General features: G+C 40.7%; 1 protein-coding gene across 3 annotated transcripts in view; it reads right to left on the bottom strand.

The window, feature by feature from the left end:
* The window catches only part of FNDC3A (fibronectin type III domain containing 3A), a 60,408-nt gene extending 46,455 nt beyond the window's left edge, over positions 1-13,953 (bottom strand). For 2 of the 3 annotated variants that reach the window (XM_063313651.1, XM_063313649.1), the window contains exon 1: positions 13,813-13,953. The gene's annotated coding sequence lies outside the window, so the exon portion shown is untranslated. Of the gene's footprint in view, positions 1-12,231; positions 12,249-13,812 lie in introns of those variants that run through there. The other variant, XM_063313650.1, reaches the window with a different exon arrangement.
* Between the last annotated feature and the right edge of the window lie 474 nt (positions 13,954-14,427).

Here is a 14,427-nt window from a genome sequence, read left to right as displayed (position 1 = left end):
TTTTTCAGTACATTAGAAGCTCTGCCACTGTTGAAGGCATTGAGGAACCGGGTAAGGAAATATTTTCAAAATGATGACCCAATGGGTCATGGGTTGTCTAGTATTAGAGTAACAGTGCCTCTAAACACATGAAAAGTACTTTTCCACTTACCATGGATATCAGATTGATCTACTCACAGAATTAAGAAGGGTAACTATATTGATAGAACTGTTCCCTATAAATTTGATCTCTTTCTAAAAATTAAAGAAATCCCCTTGGCAAGTCCCACAGAAAACATGTTTTCAAAATAGGGTTATAAAATTCTGGAAGACGCATCTTTCTTTCTTAAAAAATCTACTCCAGATCCTTTTTCCTTTGTTGCAGAAAGACCTGTTCATAATACGTAATTTTTGTTTTTTAATCATCCTCTAAACTTGCAGAGAACCTCCACAGCCCGCTACTGAGATTTAGTGCAGAAAGTGGAACTCAGAGTGAGGTGCAAACAAGGAGGAATAAATGAAGTAATGCTGCAGGGAACTTCAAGGAATTTCTGAAATCACCCCCTTCCTCTGCCTTTTCCTATTAAGGAACTGCTTCTTGCGGTTCCGCCTAAAAAATTAACTTGCAATCAGAATGAAACTGCAGGAACTAGTTGGCTCTAAAAGAAAGGAAATACTTTTCCACATAAACAGAAACTAAAATGCAGATCAGCTTCACAGAAAGTATGAAGATGCTATGGTTCACTTCTCTCCCTTAGCCCATCAGTAAGACCTACAGTACTTCCCAACAAAATAAAATTAGGGGAAAAGGAGGAAACCTTTGCAGATGCCTTTCAGAACCAGAAACCTCATTTCCCCCCCAAATATATTTCAAGTTTTTCTGGCAGCTTAATTTTGTTGTAGTAACGCATCCTATTTTCCGGAGAATTCTTGCCTGGCAAGATCACCTACTTTCTTACCTCAGGGACACTGGCAAGTCAGTTTGATGAAAACGGGTAATACCAGCTTACATTATAGAACTTTTGTAAGAACTAGGTGCCAGATAGGAGAAACAATCAAATGAGCTATGCAAAGGCTAAACATGACCTTTGTTCCCCGAATACAACACTTCTCATAAGCTTCAAACGCTGGCCTGTTTAAGATACAGTAATCTTAAATCATGAACTGAACTGAAAAACGAATGTGGTGACTGCTGTAACGTAAAACATGTAAGATCTGTCAAATAATTGCTTCTTATTAAGTCCAAACCAACAACCTGCCGTTTAATCTCTGACTCTAAAGTAGTACGTGGCACCAAGAATTTCCAGGAAAAAAAAAAGAGGAATTTAAAGTGAGTAAGAAAACAGATAAAAGACTTGGAATCAGGTTCCACAATATAAAAGGTTATTTGTTTGTTTATTAATCATAATAAACCCCACCTCAATCACAGGACTCTCAGTGGCTCACAAAATAAGAATATACAATAAAATATAAAACATAAAGATGGAACAATTAAAACCCCGAACACAGCATACGGCATTAGGCTCCAGAAGCCCTTCGGAAAAGCCGATGGACATTTGTCAGAGACAGACAAATGTCCAACGGCTCTGTCAATGAAAAATAATCCTTATGCCACTTCCATATATGCTACCATCAAATCCGGGAAACAAACCTTCATTTTTGTATACGGTGAGGAATGACTTTCTTCTTTCTTTCTCAGTGGTATTCAATATTTTACAATGCGCTTATAAGAAAATGGTTTCATGTGTTTGTTGACAGATCTTGAATGGACATGTGAGTCAGTTTAGTGAATATTCACTGTCTTAGTTAGTAAGCACTAATCCATTATTAAACATTGACACTTGGGTTGTAACACAAGCCTATTTGTAAATCTGAAGATATATACGGCACCTTTTCAACAAAAAATTCTATAGTACCTTAAAAGCAAACAAAATAACTCAAGGATCAAATGCCTATAACCTTTAAAGCAGTGACCAATATAGTTCACATTTAATTTAACAGCTGCTAGGTCATATCCAACTGAAAGATAGCTTTTCTCATCCAATTAGTCTCTGATAACCAGACCAGTCAAGTAAGTCAAAACTTCCAATCTCTAGTAGCAATCATTAAAAATGTGCCCTTTAAAATAACCACAATGATTTTGATGGTTGGAAATTTGAGTCACCGATGAGAATAGTAATTTTAAAAAGCTGTGACAAGTTTTCTATTATTTCACATCAAAACATACAGACTTAAACAAGGCTTAAAAGCTTGCATCTTGAAAACAAACTGAATTCAAAGTGTTTAATTTAGCTGGATTGCTCTAAAGTACGTTGGGGAGGAAAATCAAGGATGCTAAACGTCCGTAATTTAGAGCTGGATTTCTTCCCTGTAGTGGCCTCTGCTCCCATCCTTCCACTGTTCAAATTTCAATTTGGGAGGTAAGACCTGGTAAGAATGTGGATTAAGTCCTCAACTCCCAAGATGGGCCTAAAGACTGGGCAGAGGCATCCTGGATATAAAGGTCAAGGAAAGAGGATTCTACGTTTCATTCTGAAATCAATCCTAGTGAAAATCTGTGGATCCTTATGAACATTTTTCATTCTTCCCTAGAAATGCTTTAATAAACACAATAGGCAACTGATTTTCCATCTTGTCACAGCTGTTTAATTTGTAAAAAATATTGAGCTATCACTTCCTCTTATATTTTAGTACAAATTTTAAAAAGTATGGTCGATGACCAGCAGGTGATTACTACTATTAAAGTTATTGAAGAACAAGGAACAAGTCTAAAATATAGCAGGTGAGATTTCAAGGAATGATTCTATGGTTCCGTGGAAGCAAATTACATTCTTACACTGTGTTAGGACTTCCTGGGAATGAGAAGTGACTTCAAGATTAGGAAGGAAAGTATTAACTCCCAAAGTCCCTTGAACACACTCAAGGCAACACAGACTGCAACTCTTCCAACAGGGACACTGGAGAATGCGGAAGGAATTGGCACAGAACTATTTTTTAAAAACTGGATGGTACACAGCCAGACTCTATTATCTAAAGGTAAATGGGAATTAATCTAAATATTTAAAGTGCATTAAGATTGTTTTACATGTGCCTGTGCAAGCAATAATAAGTAAAAGTTAATATTAGAACTGGGATAAGACCAAAACCGAGTTTTGTTTCAATAATTTAAAAAAAAAAAATCTGGGCTGCAGATCAAGGAAGCCAAGATGTAGACATTCTTTAACTTCAATTGCCAGAGAAGGGCATAGAACCATTTTCTGTTAGGAACATTCCCAATCATTCTAGAATTGAGATTCCTGTAACGCTGGCAACCCAAGTAGTCCAAGATTTAATGAGGACATCTGTGGTTTGCAAAAGCCAAATTACATGTTCAAATTCATTTTAGGTAAATATCTCATGGAATTTTGTGATTTCATTTCCAGTCAGTCATAAAATGGACGGTAGGAACCTAAATGAAGTGTCTAAGCACAGAACTTGCATATGAGCTGCCAGTTCCTTATTTGCACAAACAAGTACAGTGAGCAATTTATGAATATCTCTAGACCTCTTAATAAACCTGGATTACTTAGTTTCACCTGAGAATCAGTGTGGTGCAGTGGTTGAAGTGTTGGACTAGGACTGAGAAGGCATCCAATTTGAAAGCAGTGCTATAATGCTTAGAAATCATATTTTTGAGAATCTTGGCATATGCTGCAGGGAGAGGGCAAGTGTAAGAAGTACCCAAAATCTTGGCTGGGCATACATTGCCAGCTCTTTATTCATTCATCAATAATTTAGCTATTACTCGCCCAGAGGCACATGTTGACAATGAACCCAAGCATAAGTCTTTGAATGTGATGGTACACTAGTCTAATGAAAGCCAATTCTAGACCGCCCCCCCCCCAACGAAGCCAACTGGGCGACTTTGGGCCAGTCACTCTTTCTCAGCCCTAGGAAGGAGGCAATGGCAAACTAATTCCAAAATCTTGCCAAGAAAACTGCAGGGACTTGTCCAGGCAGTTGCCAGGAGTCAAAAACTGACTCGAAGGCACACACACACTAATCTAACCCTAACCCAAATATTGGATCTTACCTGACCTAGCCTATCTTGTGGAAAACATTTGCCTCGATGTGTCGGATACTGAGATGGTTCAAAGTTTGTTGTGGGATTCATATCCACGTTTCATAGCTGTCAGGTAGTATCATGCAAATTACAGATAGAGACAACATTATTATTTAAGCGGCAGCCCACCACACCCCAAACACGGAAATGTGTAAGATTGTCTAAAGCTTATTTTGGGATGCAAGAGCTGCACTTGAGGTAGGTAATTGCTAATTTAAGAACAGAGCCCAGACAGAACCAATACTTGACCTCAGCTCGCTCACTCCCTTACTATTTCATGCTCACCTTCTTGCAAATTCATCTGAAGTACCTTATCAGATTATTTCCCAATTTTTTTCTCTCCACAAGTGAGACCACACAGGAGCATTTCAGGCAAATTGATTTACATATGCCAAATTTCAAAGAGGTCAGCAAAATAAGTCTTGTGACAGAAACCTAGCTATAACTTAACTTTTGAGGGGCAGAGTTTGATGGCGAGGCCACAAACTTTCCATAATAGCAATCTGTTCGTAACTGAGCATATGTTTTTTATTAAATCATTAGAAATAATTTTAAATACTTCCCAGGAGACCTTATATGCACTCTCTTTTGTCTATAATATTTGGCTTCTATCCAGAAAACACCATCAGTTGCAAATCGTCATTAGAAATGTTTCTTAGGTTTTGCTCCAAAAGTAAACATAGTCAAGAAGTTTCTGTATACGCAGATGGAAAATACACACGTAATTAATATGTCTTGCAATTTTGGCTGTGGTGGGGGATAAACCACCAAAGGTTGTTAAAACCTTTTAATTCCTGAAAACACAAAGACAACACTCTCTCTAGAAGAAACTTCGATATAGAGATTTTTCCCTGAACATCTACCACTGTATCTCGACTCCTCAGAATGAAAGTAACAATAGCAAACTTGATTTACATGATTACAATCAGCAGAAGTATTTCATCGCATATTTACATCACTGGATAAAATGACAGCTCCAAACGTTATTATGAAGCTCTGTGTGAGTTTGACATTCCACTAGTCTGTTCGATTTTCCATTGTGACAACCTGGGACCAATCCATTTTGCACTATGAAATCGTGGGTGTTTCTTCTATGCTTGCCAGTTATAAAGAGTAAGATAGAGCTAGTCCATATGGTGCTTAGCTATACTGTATGGCCTAGTCCAGAGAGAAGAATTATGCCAGAGTTTTATAGAGTAATTGCAGTAAAGGCTGGCAAAAACATTTTTGCTATATAAATTGATTGAATGAATGGACAAACGAATTAACATTCACCAAGATCACACCATCAACATGGAAGAGAGGAAACTGAAAACATATCATGACGGGAAGTATGATCTATTTACTCAAATCTATGATGCAGTATGTGATCTGCATTTCACAATGTTGCTTCTTTGTGGAATAGGATGATACTTTAGAGCTACCAAAATACTTTGAGTATATGTGTGTGTGCATGTACATATATATACTCCCCCACTGGGGCAGAGGGGCAGTAATATAAATCAAATAAATAAATAAAATAAAATAAAAGAACTTAAATGCAAAATCAACAACTAATCAGGACCAAAATGTATCCTAAAGTGTTCAAACCAGCTCATTTCAAATCCAAATTGGTTTAGATTCAACTCAACTCTTTATTATGGTTATAGACAAGTACACAAATTCAAACTTTTTGGACACCCTACAAAACCTGTTGCTTCTCACTCATAACCACATTCCCAAGCAGTCCTGCAAGAACACATAGGCATCTTGGAAGGCAACACAACACACACAACTACAAGCCAGCCCGTCTATTTTCCAATTATTTCCAATGTCTGATTTGCTTCATCTGGATCCAATGCCCTATTTCTTCTCATCCTGAAAAATGCATAGCTTAAGTCTATTCTTTTTCAAATAAGTTAAAGGGTGGCCAAAAATCAGAAAGAGTCTGGTAGCACTTATTCAGTGCAACAAATTTTATTAAAAGGCATAAGCATTTGAGTGGTCATTCACAAAAGCTTATGCCTTTTAATAAAATTTGTTAGTCTGAAAAGGTGCTATCAGACCTCCGGTTTTTGGCTACCATAGACAAATACTGGTTTCCTCCTACAATGCTTCCAAGTCTGATTGGAAATGTCAGTTATAATTGGTAGCACAGTATTATCAGAAAGACTCCCCAATGCAGGCCCTTTCATTGGGAGCTGTAACTAGCCCCTGTGCTCCAGGCAGAGTGTGCAGACATCTGCTGTACACATTAAATACTGCTACACCTGCATTTTGATCAGATTCCCTGGAAAAAAATTATTTTTACAGAACCTTTTCTTCCACCCTACCCCAGAATATATAATTTCAGACAGGCAGACTTTCTTTCCTTGGGAAACCACAGTATGATAAATGGGGAGATACAGGAACCATTAGTAACAAGGAAAAAAACTACCTGTGCTCACTCCATTTCTTCTCTCAGTTAAATTGTAACCTAAATATGTTTTTCTAACCAGTTATTTAAAAGATTTGAGCAAATCCCAAGGGTTTTTATATCACCGATAGATGCTAGTATTTACTGAAATGGAATGTATCTTAGCTTCTACATATACCAACTACAAACCGGAACATTAATTCCAACATACCAGGCAAATGTGTGAGGAAGGGCTGTCTGGGAAAAACATCTCAAGTATAGTCACCAACTTATCTGTACCGCTCACACTGCTTAGGACACATTTATAAACCATGAAAACTAAAGAGCAGAAGAGATCCTGTAGTGTCCTTCTACCACTAAGCAGCAGGCTATAGAGAAGAGAATTCATCTAGTCAAGCAAAAATTATACGCGAAGAAAATCATAAACAGCAGTGTAATGAACAAAACAGTGTAACTAAACAGGACTGTTTCAAAAATATCTAGGAAATAACTTGATATGTACACTGAGTTGGGGATGCTAAACTGAACTGGCATTAAGTATCTTTTATAAACATTTCAGTAATAACACTCAAAATAAATGTTGATTTTGAACATAATGTTTCAGCCATATTAAATGTTGATCTCCCCCCAATCAAATATTGCAGCTTACATTTTCAGTTCCTGGAAAAACCATTTTTAGACTCAGATTCTGGTGAATTTAGAGCTTTAAAAAAAAATTGTCCATTTTTTTTTTTTTCCTGGAAACCCAGAAACCTGTATCACTTGTTGGGCTATGGAGCTACTAGGAGAAAGCTTTAACCAAGACAGTGCTTTCTCTAGACTGAGAAAGTAAGGCATTTCAACATCATTTGAAGATATCTGTATCCATACATAAACATTAATTTTCTGCAACCTTCTCACTTTTCCACAAACCAGTCAACTGATTAAAGATGAGAAATAAGTTCCCTCTTTAAGTGCAAATTCTATCCATTCTGTTCAAAAGCAATGGCAAACCATTTTTGTTAGGAAATCACAGAAAGTAAGGAAGAATCCATACATAGTGCAACATATGAAACCTTCCCAGTGCATGATATCCACCTCTCAGGCATTGTCTGGAAATCAGAATATACAATGGCCGTATTCATTCAGCAAGCAAAAATAATATAGAAGATCAGACAAGAATATAAGGGAACAGTCATGTTCCTATATTTGTATACTGTGGGTAGTATAAGCAAAATTAACCATTTAAGTTTGAGTTGCTGAATCTCAGCTGGGTTTCATAACTCTTTTAGTCCACTACACATACAAAGAATAAAAACTCTTCAACCCTTAAAATATGATACTGGCATCCAGAAATCAGAACTATTTTCTATTCTCTGCCTATAACCACAGGGATTTTTTTTTTTAATTTCAGTGCAATCTAAGAAAAAAACCCCTCCTATTCTGTAATTCTCATCAGCAGAGCTGTCAGATACTTCCAAACACTGGATTCTAAACCACTGATTCCTCTCTGAATTGAAAGGCAAAACCAATCTTATTTACAGCAAAAAGTTGTACGGTACCTTAAAGTCAAATATACCTCTAGAACAATTCATCCCCTTGCACTACGGGTCAAACAGTCTGATACTCCTGTATAGTAAGCAAATGTCAACTCAACACTCAGTAAACAACAACTATGAAATCCACAGCACTTCAAACTGTAATAAAGTTTGAAATCAATTAAAATATACTGACTCAGAAGAATACATTAACTAAATTAAAATGTGAGCTACCTGGAAATATGCTTAAGTATTATTGAAGTGAAACTTAATATTTAATTAGATGAGAGCATGAAAAGTAGTCCTTTGCTGCTGTTCTTGCTCCCACGCACCTAGTATGTAGTGGTAGACTACCATGCCTGAAGACATTAAACTGCATTTGCCCTTTAGTTGATCTAACCACCAAGTTGGAAAAGATCTCTTTGGAGCTCTTCACAGCTCCCTTAAGTCTTACTCACCTTAAATAATGTTGTGTCATCTGCAAAATTTATCACTTAATTATATAGGTCTTGACTAACTCATTTATTAACAAGTTGAACTGAACATGGGCCCAAGCCAGATCCTTGGGGGACCCCACTTTTTAACCTTCCTCCATTGTGAAAACTCCTTGTTCTCCGTAGTTCAACTAGTCACCAATCCATTGGGGGGACTTTCCCTGCAATCCCATGACTGCTTCGCTTACTCAAGAGTTTCTCACGAGGAACTTTGTCAAAAGCTTTTTGAAAGCAAGTATAGTAAGCAAAGGATCACCTCCATCCATGTGTTATCAGACACCTGCAAAGAACTTAAACAGGTTAATGAGGCAGGACCTATCCCTGCAGAAGCCACGCGACTCTCCCTCAACAAGGTGGGCTCCTATTCAATGCTTCACAGTTTTATCTTTAAATTGTTTCCTGCCAGTCTCCCCAATCCCACCATCCATCCATCCCGCCCCGCCCTTGGTCATCATATCCTCTTCTATCCCACTGTCCTCCTCTGCTTTGTACATCTCCTCCTCCATTCAAGAAGTAATGAAAAGGAAAAAAAGAACCCTTTTGCTTTCATTCCGCATGTTCATGAAATCTACACATGAACCTTTTTTTACAATTACAAAAGGTAAAATAATGTTGGGGAAATCCAAGAGGAATGCTTACTTGTGGCTATCCTACACTGTGCAGATTGTGTGGCTAGATGGCCTTCAAGTTTCAAGTTCATTTCTAACATTATTATATGCAATGATAGTAGTGATGAGTTGTGTACTTCTTAAATGGAATGGTAGCTTCAGTCATATGGTAGTTTTGATTGCACAGATACTATAAGTTTGTCTTAATGAGCTGACTAATCTAGAACTTAGCTTCATTACAGATATTTATTCCAAAGTACTGGTGAAATTGGAACTAACTGCAGCATAGGATGCTATACCATGTATTGCTTGAACAGCATATTTATTAAGAATATGGCTCTTATCAGCTACAATTTCCCAGCCTTGGGGGATTCAAGGAAACATGAGAAGCCCATAACACAATATATTAAAACCAAGAGGATTTTGTGTGCGTGTGGTTAATGGCATTTAAACATATAACAAACCAATCAATCACCTGAATGCAATTGTTCAAGTAGAAATAAAAACATAAATGAAGTTTAAAGAAAATTTAACTAGCAATGGGAACATTCAAGGAGGCTAAATTCTTAATTTGACTCAATTATTCCTTTAAGAGGGAAAGACTGATCTAGCATTAAACTCTAATACTAAATTATGTTGCATTTTAACTTTCAGGTTAATTCTGTCAAAGCCAGATTACTTGTTACGTTATTATCTTCAAAATGGTTCAATTAATTTTATTAAGTAACCCATTTTGAAGATAATATAAATGGATCAATATTTAATATTTGTTTAATATTTAAGGACAGATTATCAATGTTTACATTGTAAGTAAATTATCACACTGTGCATAACCCTAAATTAAAGAGGGCTTAGGTAAAGGTAAAGGTTTCCCTTGACATTAAGGCCAGTCGTGTCCGACTCTAGGGGGCGATGCTCATCTCCACTTCAAAGCCAAAGAGCCGGCGTTTGTCCGTAGACACTTCCTCTGTGGTCATGTGGCCGGCACGACTACATGGAACGCCATTACCTGCCCATTGAAGCGGTACCTATTAATCACATTTGCATGTTTTTCGAACTGCTAGGTTGACAGGAGAAAGAGGGCTTAAGCAAGTCCTAATCCAAGGAAAGGCCATTTGCAGGACCGTTATATGCAGTCTGGCAATGATCCAGCAACCTGCAGTTATTAGTCATACTGGCTTCCATTCATCTGAACAATCCATAGGAAGATTTACCCACATCACCTTTCTACAGTATTGGGGTGCCACAACACATTATATTCCCTGGTCATTCCAAGGCCGCCAATAGAAGGGAGAGAGAAAGGTGCACAGTCCTTACCACCCCTAATCAATTGTGTTTACCAAGGCACATGCCCCCTTCAACCTTTAGGCTTTTCCATTTCCATTTCTGTGCCAAAGTAAATGTTTGTTCAGATGCAGGTGAAAGGCCGAAACCTGGGAGATCGTGTGTGCGCACTATCTCTGCAAACCTGTGAATCCTGGAAGCTCCAATGCTACTGGGTTTTGTTTGTTTTTCCAAATGACTGGGTTGCTGGATCAACAGGAAATATAGACAAGAAAGCTTGGGTTAATATAAGAGACAGAGTGAGAGAATAATGAGCACTTCTAGAAGATGAGATAGAGCTGAGCATGTTTTCTTTATTCAGGAATCCAAAACTTCTGCTCTGCGAAAGAGATAAGAGCTGAAAATCAACTATTTCAAACTTCACAAATTAAATTACAACTTTTCTTTTGCACCATACAAGAATGCAGGTGAAAGGGAAAACAAGATATATAAGGCTTATTTCAATGTCAAGCTTGTACAAAATGAAAAAGATATTAAATTTTAAAAAAGGGAATCAGAAACAGGGTTTTGGGGGAAAGAACCACCTGTGGCATTGCAAGTGGCAAGAAAGGAAAATGTTTTCTTGGTGGCCACAACTTAAGCACAGAAGGGGACCTAGTGCCTATAACGCTATTTCAGCATTAAGGCAACATTACTTTTCCAAGTTTTCAAAATGTTCTGTATTTTTCTACTTCTATTTAATTCTAGCAGTTGTTATACTTTTCAAAATACTGTGCTGTACTAATTCTCTTTCTCTTTCTGTTCTTATTTTCAATTATTTTACAACTGAATGGTCTTGGACCATACCACTGCATAAGCTACTTCAGAGTATTGCCCTGAGCTCCACAGAAGAAACATGGAAAAAAAACCTGACATTTAATCCTAAGCAATAAAAAAGAGTTCTATAAATTATTTCACTTATTATTGCAACCCACACTGTAAATCAGATCCTGGTGATAGGCTTGTTATCAATCTGGCTGAGAAAGAAGAACCTGCATAGATTTTCCACTTTACAAAGTGATTGTGGCCAAGACATAATTCCCCAGCTGAAAGCTGACTATGCCAGAGTCTCAAATCTTTGTATGCTGGCAAATCTGACATTTTGAAAAAAATGTCATGGATACCATTGCATAATGGCTGCTGTAGCAAGTGCAACTCATCCTAAAACACCTATGTCACAGAAGGCACTGTAGCACTGGCTGAAGGAATTGCAGATTTTGTTAGAGTTTTAAGTTTTAAACTACAGTTTGCCATCCTACCCATGCAGATATATTTATCAGCATAAATGCTCAAAAATTGAAAGTATAGGCTACCCTATCAGAAATAGATACGCTTTTCCATGATTAATCTAAAGCAAATACAGGTTTAAAAAAAAAGACAGATAGGAATACGAAATAGACTCCATTTACACTGATGACTAAAAAAGCTGGAAAGGAATACAAACAGGAAGCATACAATGAACTAAAGTACACCTGCCAGTATTTGCGTCACTGTCTGCCAGTTGGCAAGATTATAATAACACATGCTATTTGCCATATGTTGAGGAAAGGATCTTGCAAAAGGGGGGAGGGGTGTCTTCTTAATCCAAAAACAGAGGTTTCCATCATCTGAATTACCCTCCAGACTGCCATCACAGCTACAAAAGACACAATTGAAACCTGCGGTATTTGCTGGGCCCCTACTGAATTCTTCACAACCAAGCAGGAGTCTCGACATCGGCTGGGAAACCCCCTCTTCCTCCCTCCCAAAGGGAGGGATGCAGAAGGGGTTCAAAACACAGGCCCATCAAAAGCCGCCGGTTAACGGCACCTACCTTTCGCTCAGGAGAGACGTTGTGGGAGGTGCTGAATATCTAGTATGCTGCTATGCACTCAGTCAAAAGGCCGGGAAGGCGACGTGGCATTCAGAAAGACAGCATTCAAGGGGAAAGGGGGTGGAGAAGAGAGAAGGGAAAGGCATCCCCTCTTCCTCCACCCCTTTCCCCCCCCCCTTTCTAATAATTAGCTGCAGCAATCATCAAAAGGAAAGATAGCCATCTAGAGCAAAACCTTTAAAAAGGGATATCAATCAGACTGTCCCCTCTGCTCTGCTGGAGGGGGGGGGCTGACATTTCTAGGAATCTTTCTCCCCCCTAAAGGGAACTTCCTGCTACTTAAAAGGAATCCACATGGACAAGGCAGGTGCAAGCAAAACAGGGGCCTGCTGCTACCCCCCAAACTTAGGACCAAAACGTTTCTGCCCTTTTAGAACTAGCTTTCGGAGATTTCTCTGCACACGCATGTTGAAGTTTCTTATCCTTTCCCCTGCATTTCCAGATGTCTCAAGCATAAATCACATCCCTGGTGACTCGCATATGGTTCCCTCCACCAACTCTATGGTCACGTCCACAGAACTTCGCAACCTCGCTTTTGGGAACATCCCCCACCCCCGTGCCCATCCTTGCAGATCCCCCTCATCCACCCTCTTGCCTGAACAGATCTCAGCAAACTCCCCCTTATCCCATTCTTGCAGATCCAATTTCCTCACCTTGATTTCAAACCCCCCCCTTTGCCTTCCTGAGTTAAGCTGTGGTTATCTCCCCCCCCATTTCTCCCCTCCATTTCCCACATCTGTGAAGCGCACCCCTTTCCATCCCCCAACCTCCACCTCCTTCGCCTGGTCCTTCTCCCCAAACCCCCTTTCCACCCCCCACTATTAATAACAAGGCCCTCCCTCTCCCAGCAATGCAAGCCTTCCCTTCTTCACCTCTCCCTTCATCCTTCCCAGCCTCTCCCCCCTTCTGACCCCACATATCCCCCCCTCCGTCCAGCAAAAGGGAGCAGAACCAGAGGCGGGGGGGGAGGGGGAAAAGGGGGAGGCTTTGGAAATACCGTACAGTAAAAGATCAGCTGTAGGAAGGGGGGGCGGGGTTTTTCCGGGAATAATAGCCACGCCGGGATTGCAAGGCTGGCTGGCTGGCAGGGGAGAGCGGAGAAGGCCCTGGAAAATTTAAGGAAATGGGGGTGAGAAACACTGGTAGGGGGGCATGAAGGAAATAACCAGGAAAAAAGAGAGCTGGGGTGGAAGGTTGCAAGGGGGAGTGGAGACCAGCGGCTTTTTTGCAAAATCCTGGAATTAAACTCAGGGAATGGGGAGGGGGGGTTAGAGATCAGCTGTGGGGATGGAAAGGGATTAAGCGGGGGGGCTGTTGCTGGGGGAAGGAGGGGATCGGGAGGGGGAGAAGGAAAGTGGGGTCAGCCCCTTCCCCCCACGCCCCCGCCCCAATATTTCCGGGGGGGCATCCCCGCCCGCCCCCCGAGCCCCCGCTTCTACCCCCTCCTCCTGCCCGGCCACTGCCCCGCCCTGGCGGCCCGGAGGGGAACCCTCGCCCGGCCGGAGGGGCCTCGGCACTCACCGCGCGGGGGGACCGGAGGAGAAGGCGGCGAGCGCCGGGACGAGAGGACGCCTCGGCCGCCGCCTCAGGCTCGGCGCCACGAAGCCTCGCCGCGGCAGGAGAGAAAGTCGGACGGTTCCGCCATGATGGAATGCAGGCTGCGGCGCATGCGCGGTACCGCCGCAGCGGCAGCGGCGGCCCGGGGAACGGGAGGGGGCGCGGAGGCGCGCGGCCGGGCGCGCCAACCACAATGCGGTCTCGCTCGTCTCCCGCTCTCTCTCTCTCCCCCTCCTTCCCCTTCCCCGGCGAGCGCTGCGCAAAGTACTTGTGTGCTAAGGCGAAAGGAAAGCCCTAGAAATCGGCTCGGCAGGGAGGCATTGAAAAGAGGTACAGCAACTGGAAGAGGGTGCAGGCTTCTGAGTTCTACAGAGCTCTTCGTCAGGACCGAGGCTGCAAAGGACAGGGAGGCCCACGCAGAGGGAAGAAAGAGAAGGAGGGAAGAATGAATGAATGAATGGGAGTTGGGAGTTGGGAAGGAACCCGCAAACTATAGTCAGATGACACAGGGTCCTTTCTCACAGTGGGTGGCAGATAAATTTAATAAATTACTGTTGGTCGCATGGTCACCCAGATGTT

Source organism: Candoia aspera, chromosome 12 (assembly GCF_035149785.1).
Source record: "Candoia aspera isolate rCanAsp1 chromosome 12, rCanAsp1.hap2, whole genome shotgun sequence".
NCBI classification, from domain to species: Eukaryota; Metazoa; Chordata; class Lepidosauria; order Squamata; family Boidae; genus Candoia; species Candoia aspera.
Note: the sequence above shows the minus strand (reverse complement) of the source record. Positions and strands in the feature narration are given on the sequence as shown.